The following is an 8030-nucleotide window of genomic DNA, read 5'->3' on the forward strand; positions in this document are numbered from 1 at the left end:
ATACTGCTTTAGAAATTTGTAATAATATGAAATTAGAAAAACAAATGAAAAGGCAGAAAGAAAGTGGAATAAAAGAGTTAGGAAACTTCTGTGCTCAATATGGGTACGAAGGGTTAGTACCACCCTCTAGGAAAATTAAAAAGAAGTTTAGAAAACCTTTTAAAAGACGAAACAATTTTGTAAAGAAAAATAATTCACCCTTTAGGAAGAGAAAATTTTCAAATAATAATAATAATAATAATAATAATAAAAATTTTACTAAAAAATCAAATTTTTCTAATAAAAATAAAGGAATAGTTTGTTTTAAATGTGGAAGATATGGTCATATGAAAAAAGATTGTAGAGTTAAAGAAAAAATAAATAACCTAAATATGACAAATGAATTAAAAGAACAAATTGAGAAAATACTTTTATATGAATCTGAAAGTGAAGAGGAAACAAGTGAGGAAGAATATTTAGAGAATATAGAAACTTCTAGTGAAGAAGAGAGTGAATGCGAATGTGAGGAAAATCCTTGTTCTTGTGCATTTAATATCAATGTAATAAATGCTGAAATCAAAATAGCTTTAGAAATGGTAGATAAAATAATCAACGAAGAAGATAAAATAGAATATTTAAATAAATTAAAAGACTTAATTTTAGAAGAAAATCGTGACGAATCTACCTCCAAACCTGAGTTTGAAGGATATGATTTTGCACAAATAGTAAAGAAAGCTTCTCTAAAAGAAATACCTGTAACTATTAATGACTTACAAAAAGAAATAAAAGATTTAAAAACTGAAATAATCAATATTAAAACCAAAATGATTGAAATAACTCAAGAAAATTATCAACAAAAGGAACAGATAAAAGAAATTCTTGAAAAATTAAATCCTCAACCTTATACAATCGAAAATCAACCTTCGATAAGTCAAATTAAAATCAGTCAACAAAAGTGGCATATTAAAATAAGTTTAAAAATCGGGAAAAATTTTCATAAAGATTTTATAGCTCTAGTTGACTCTGGAGCAGATTTAAATTGCTTACGAGAAGGTATGATACCTACTCAATATTATGAAAAAACTGTTCAAAAGGTAAGAGCAGCAAATTCGAATAAACTAAAAGTTAAATATAAGCTTTCTAATGCTCATATTTGTAATAAAGGAAAATGTTTTAAAAATACTTTCATACTAACTCCAGATATTAATGAAGAAATGATTTTAGGAACTCCATTCCTTACTCAAATATATCCTTTTGAAGTTTCTCAAGAAGGGATAAAATTTAAAGACCTTCTATTTGAATTCATAAAACCTGTTAAAAATAAAAATATTAACAATTTAAAAGACTTAAATGAAGAAAATTTTTTAACAAGAATAGAAGCTAAAACTAAACAAATTAATCTGTTAAAAACTGAGGTAAAATATAAACAAATAGAAGAAAAATTAAAAAATCCTAAAATCAAAAAAGAATTTGAAAATATCGAAAAAGAAATAGTGAAAGAAATTTGCTCTGAAGTTCCTAATGCTTTTTGGGAACGGCATTATTTCGAAGTTGAATTACCATATGAAGATGATTTTTCTGAAAAAGACATTCCTACCAAAGCCAAACCTGTACAATTAAATAAAGAAACTCTTGAATATTGTAGAAAAGAAATTCAACAATTTTTAGATAAAAAATTAATAAGGCCTAGTAAATCTCCTTGGAGTTGCGCAGCATTTTATGTCCAAAATGCTTCGGAAATAGAAAGAGGAGAACCAAGAATGGTCATAAATTATAAACCTTTAAATAAAGCATTAAAATGGATAAGATATCCTTTACCTAATAAATCAGAATTAATAAATAGAATTTATAATGCAACAATATTTTCAAAATTTGATATGAAAAGTGGATATTATCAAATAAAAGTAAAAGAATCAGAAAAGTATAAAACTGCATTTGTAGTTCCTTTTGGTCAATACGAGTGGAATGTAATGCCCATGGGACTTAAAAATGCTCCATCAGAATTCCAAAATATAATGAATACTATCATAAATCCTTATTCAAAATTTGCATTAGTCTATATAGACGATGTGTTAATTTTTTCAGAATCTATTGAACAACATATGAAACATTTAAGAATATTTAAGAATTTAATCAAGAAAAATGGAATGGTAATATCTCAAAAGAAAATAAAATTGGCTCAAACAAAAATAAGATTTTTGGGTCATGATATATATCAAGGAACAATAACTCCTATTAAAAGAAGTATTGAATTTTCTGAAAAATTTCCCAATGAAATAAAAGATAAGACTCAATTACAAAGATTTTTGGGATGTGTAAATTATGTAGCAGATTTTATCCCTAATATAAGAATTCTTTGTAAACCCCTTTATAATAGGTTAAGAAAAAATCCAAAACCTTGGACCCCCGAATTAACAAGAATAGTTCAAGAAGTAAAAGCCCAAGTGAAAACCTTACCTTGTCTAGGAATACCACACCCTGAAGCCCAACTAATAGTAGAAACAGATGCTTCGGACCAAGGGTATGGAGGAATATTAAAACAAAAAATAGATAACCACCCTGAACAAATAATAAAATATCATTCGGGTATATGGAACCCAGCCCAATCCAAATATAGTACTATTAAAAAAGAAATTTTGAGCATTGTCTTATGCATGAATAAATTTCAGCATGATTTAATAAATAAAAAATTTCTTTTACGAATAGATTGTAAATCTGCAAAAGAAGTTTTAGAAAAAGATGTTAAAAACCTGGTTTCTAAACAAATTTTTGCCAGATGGCAAAGTTTAATATCTTGTTTTGATTTTGAAATTGAATTTATAAAAGGAAAGAATAATTCTATACCAGACTTTTTAACAAGAGAATTTTTGCAGGGCTCCGTTTATGTCGAACCCCATAAAGAAAATGGGCTCTCAGCCCAATCCTCCTGAAAAATCTGGGCCATCTAGCCTTTCGCTAGATGACTTCTCCCCCTCATATTTAAACCAGACTAGAAAACTCCCAAATACTCTGAAGACCCCTCTTGAAAACAAATTTACTGTATTAGCCCATACACCAAAAACCCCTGAAAAGGCCACTTCCTCTACCACCAAAAATATCCCTAAAGAATTTCATATTTTAGAAAATTGTGAACATGTGGTTACTCTTGAAGATCACTGGACTGAAGAAGATCCATGGAAGATTATGCAAAGTCTAGCTCCTCCTAAATGGAGTTGGATCCCAAAAAATGAAAATTTAAAGAAAAATAAAAAGTTTTATCAATTTATTTTAATAGATACAGGTTCTGTTGAAATAACTCCTGTATCAGATACCCGAGATCCTTCTATAGTAAATTATTCAAAATTAAGAATTATCAAGGTCCTCTCTTACCTTGATTGGAAGACCCATCCCTTCACAGAAAAAACCTTTTCCAGACCTTTCGATCCTCCTTCATATTCATATTTTGATTATCAAAAGGCCTGGTCATATATTCTCCTTGAAAATAACCCAAAACATTCCTGGTACATTTCCTTTAAAAATGAATTACCTAGTTCAATTCCCAATTGGTTTGTAGATTGGTTCTTTAAAATCAGCCCAGTCCAATCTATCATACCTGAAAATGTTTTGACTATATACCGAAAATATAAAGTTCTTACCCCAAAAGAATTACCCCATCTCAGATTAATAAAATTCTGTTCAGCCATGGGAATTAGTTGGCTCATGGCCCATCTTCTTGAAGTTCATCAACACAAAGAAGAAACCTACCCGAAAACTATTTGTAGAAAAACAAAAGTTTTTTGGTGGAAAAAATTTGAAGTAAAATATGTTGAAGATCGTTTTCAAAAATGGAAAACAATGGGCCTTCAAACATCATCATATAAGGTCCAGCCCAAATTGAAAATAGGAGAATCTCTAACATCTGAAAATTTAGAGAAATTTTCCTCATCCAAAGAAGAGAAGACGCTCTTGAAGAAAAAACTGATGGAAGCCTTATCTTCCTTGGGTTCAGACTCTGAAGACGAAGAAGAAGTTGAAGATTGTTATGCCATCCAAATGGCTCAGAAGCCTGAAGAAGATGAAGAAATTGATTTTCTTAATTTATAGCAATCATCTGAAAAGATTGTTTTAATTAAGAAAAATGTTGAAGAACATCCTGAAAAACAAAGTATGCAAAATAAGAAGAAAATGAATGAACAAGTGCAACGTATCTTGGAAAAATTGAAGATAAAATCAGATGAAGATCAGTACTGGAATACTATTGAAGAATAGTTTAGTGCATCTGAGTAAGAAGTCGTGGGTCCCTTTTCTCCCACGTCGCCCAAAAGATGCTTTCTTTAGTTTGTCGTTTGTGTCGGCAGCCGAAAGTAAAGGCTTGCCAGTTGTAATTTCTTTTTCTTAGATTGCAACACGTGTATGTATAGGATGTGTTGCTTTAAGTCGTGAGGCTCTTTTCTCATCTATAAAAGAGTATTCATTCGGAGTAAGAGGACACAGCTCTCCTGAGCCTTAAAACCTCTATCTTCCTTTGAGTCTCCTTCATAGTTAAGACGCCCAGCCTTGAAATGAGTCTGTAAAAATTTGTAAGTTTAATAATAATGCTTAAATATTTTATTGATGGTTTTGCACATGTACATCTGTATGATAATTATAATCTCTTTGAATCTTTTGTAATTATCGAATTTTATTTTTATGAAATTTCATTTTTAATTCCTGTTTATATATATAATCAAGAAATTAACAGTGATGAAGAATATAATAACTTTATTAGCATATTTCTTCTTTCAAGTGGTAATTTTGAATATTTAGAAGATTTTGTAAATTTGTTCTTATAATTCTTATCTTCTCTTCTCTTCTTTTTCCGCATAAATGAGCGCCCTGATGCCTAAATATATATATATATATATATATATATCCAAAGGTTGAGAGGTATACCTTTCTTCAAGGTAAGGACATAATTATGAGAGATTAAATATATATTTAACCAAAGACATGAAAGCTTATTAGCATTTAGATTGCAAAAGAATTATATGTGTGAATTCTCTATTAATTTTATCAAATTCTAAATTTTATAACTTGCACGTATTTTATGAGCACACCAAATTCCCATAAACTCAATTGCACATATAACTTGGTTTAATATTTAAATACTAAAAGCAATAGGTTGTATTATATCTGCTCCATTTGTGTCAACTAATTTTTCTTTAGGTAATAGTATCACAGGATACAACTTAACTTTCCCATCCTTAGCAAGACAAATAGGATCTGCACCTTGTGTGATAACGGTAATTCTTTTGTGTGTTCCTGATGCCTTTGGCCACTAGGAAATCTTTAAAGCTATTTCCTCGACATTATCAATCTAGTCAATAGGAAAAGAGTCAAAATAGATAACAAATTAAAACTTGAAACCAAAACTACGACCCTACAGATCTGTTATGCAAGGATTCCCTCCCAGCCATGAACTTTAGAAAATGTTCTTGCTTCAATCTCATTTCCAAAAATGTAGTCCATATGTCTGAATCCCGGAATGGATATCGGTAAGATCAACATGTAAATTTTTCCTTATTTGAATTTAACAGAAAAGGATCCTTACGGCAAAAATTTCTCCTGTTCATCCTTGAAGAACTCACAAATAAAGGGAGCAGAAAGGTTCATTATGAAGAACTGCATACAGGAATAAAATACTTGATCTCCAAAACTGCTAGTAAAATGGGAATGCCAAGTTCTATTGATATCAAACCTTGTTATTCTTGGCTGCATGTTCAGCAACTAATTGTATCGAATCAGGAGATACAGTAAGGAAAAAGCCAGAATTGTTTTGGTTCCATTAAGTCCATTAATAACTGCAAAAACCATATCTCTGTGAAAGTATTTTAAAAAATCACATCCTTCAACCAAAATAAGAGAAAATATTATATATTCAGTATTGACATCAAACACACATGTATAGAGACAAAAAATATTTTTATTTTCGTTTCTCAAGTCAATTTTTTCCTGATTAAAACATGACACCGTATTTTGATATTTGCTAACACTTCAAAAATCGACTTTGTATACATAAAGAACTAATTGAATCTCACTTATGTTAATCTCTTTATAAAGTCCTTGCAAGCCACAGCCACTGCCTGAAGCCCTTCATCGCATATCGAATCAAGCACCTGTACAAGAACAACATCCAAACACCAATCTGCCCCAAATCAAAATTCAAATCCACAAGAATACAATCAAAACACACAATGGCATAATATAATCATTAATCAGTAAAGCTCAAATGCGGCAGCATAATCCAACTCTTGATCAGAAACCAGCGCACCCTCCGTAGCACTGAATGAGTCGGTTCCAAGGTGAGTAAGCTACGGAGCCTGAACCATTAACCAGTAAAGCTGAGCCATGAAGACACATCGGTTCAAACGAAGCTTCTTCAAGGAAGGTGACCTAGCCACCAAAGCCTCCAAAGCCTCGAAATTAATAGGACACTCAACGCAATCGAACACAAGAGACTCCATATTGGTTTGGGTCTCGGGAAAACACGAAATCCAATTGACCTCCTCATCATCCTCTACCTCCACCACAAATTCCACAAGCTCAAACACCCTCAGCGACCTAAACATGAGAGTCGAAATTAGAAGGTAAAGGTGAGGGTGAGGGTTTAAAGATGAACACTCCACACGTGGACAAGAAGAAATCGCGGATGCTCCTATATTTGCTCCTATATTCGACGCGTAGTTTCGTTTCTCGTGGAGGCTCTTCGTCTCAAAACGAAAATGTCTTGCTTCATTTTTTTATTTTTTTTCAAAAGGTTTACCTTTGTTCATTATTATTAAATTATTTAGTAGCCCTTGAAGCCCATCTCTTACACGGCTAGATCTTTAATGCTTTAGGTTCTTAATTTGTTTTTTTGGTATATAATTAATCAGATAATAATGGTATCAATATATATTCATGCCATACACTTTAGAAAATTTTGAGTTTTGATAAGTTAGATAAAATATAAATTTAAAGATTAGGCTTTGATAGTTATAAAAAAAATATTATATAAATAATATTAATATTTTAATTTTATTAATTTTAATTATATACTTAAAAAAATAGTTTCTAAAATGAGTTAACAATGACAAAAAAAATATCAATTTTTAGTGTATTTTAATTAGAGTCTAATTTATCTAAAATAAATTAACAATGAGTGAAAAATTAGTTGTATATTATATTTTTGTATTAGATACTAAAGAAAATCTAAAATGAGCTAATAGTGAATAAAAAATTAATTATTATTTATTAGTGTATTTTAATTAGAGATCAAATATTTTTGTGTCTAAAATAATTTAACAATGATTGAAATATTAGTTTCTTGTTACATTTTTATTAGAGACTAATACATTAGTTTCTAATATAGAACAATTAGATACTAAAAAATGGTATCTAAATTGAGTTAATAGTGACCAAAAAATTAATCTCTAGTAATATTTAAATTAGAAACTAGAAAATTTAGTCTCTAATTTTAGTGCATCTTAAGACTAAAATATTGGTTTCTAAAGTATTTTAATAGTGACCAAAAATTTTGTCTCAAATTATATTTTAATTAGAGACTAAAAAAGTTGTATCTAATTAAATAAATAATATTTTTTAAACTATTAACTACTAAAAGTTTGGTCTCTAATTACATTAAAAATATTAATAACAATAGAGATTGAATTAGGGACCAACTATAATCAATCTCTAAAATAGTATTTAAATAAGTTGCTAAAGTGACTATATAAATTTGGTCTCTATATCAGTCTCTATTTAATGAATTTCTTGTAGTGGTTATCATTAAGAAAGAATACGAATTCAACAAAATAAAATCTGATTGACAAAAAAACCAAATATGGAAAGACAATCAACAGAAAAATTAGGTTCCTTGAATGAGTGTTCAAAATGTAATTTCTACATCAAATTTTTGAATGCTTGAATTTTTTTAATGGAAGAAACTAAAATTATGATCAATTAGTTGCAAGGCTATCTTAGCTGCAAGGACACTCATTAGTCAGGGTTGACATACTCTCTTGAGAGATACAAGTATTATACTATCCTCCTTT

At 29.5% G+C, this 8030-nt stretch overlaps 1 protein-coding gene across 8 annotated transcripts in view; it reads right to left on the reverse strand.

Annotated features, from left to right (window-relative positions):
• Positions 1 to 7220, reverse strand: part of LOC109790786 (uncharacterized) — a 68526-nt gene extending 61306 nt beyond the window's left edge. The window contains exons 1-3 of one of the 8 annotated variants that reach the window (XM_083067076.1): positions 6036 to 7220; positions 5696 to 5798; positions 5227 to 5314 (exon numbers count right to left, since the gene is read on the reverse strand). The gene's annotated coding sequence lies outside the window, so the exon portion shown is untranslated. Of the gene's footprint in view, positions 1 to 5226 lie in introns of all 8 variants that reach the window. The other 7 variants (XM_083067071.1, XM_083067072.1, XM_083067075.1 and 4 more) reach the window with 7 other exon arrangements.
• Between the last annotated feature and the right edge of the window lie 810 nt (positions 7221 to 8030).

Source organism: Cajanus cajan, chromosome 11 (genome assembly GCF_000230855.2).
Source record: "Cajanus cajan strain Asha chromosome 11, NIPB_CcT2T_4, whole genome shotgun sequence".
In the NCBI taxonomy this organism is placed as follows: domain Eukaryota; kingdom Viridiplantae; phylum Streptophyta; class Magnoliopsida; order Fabales; family Fabaceae; genus Cajanus; species Cajanus cajan.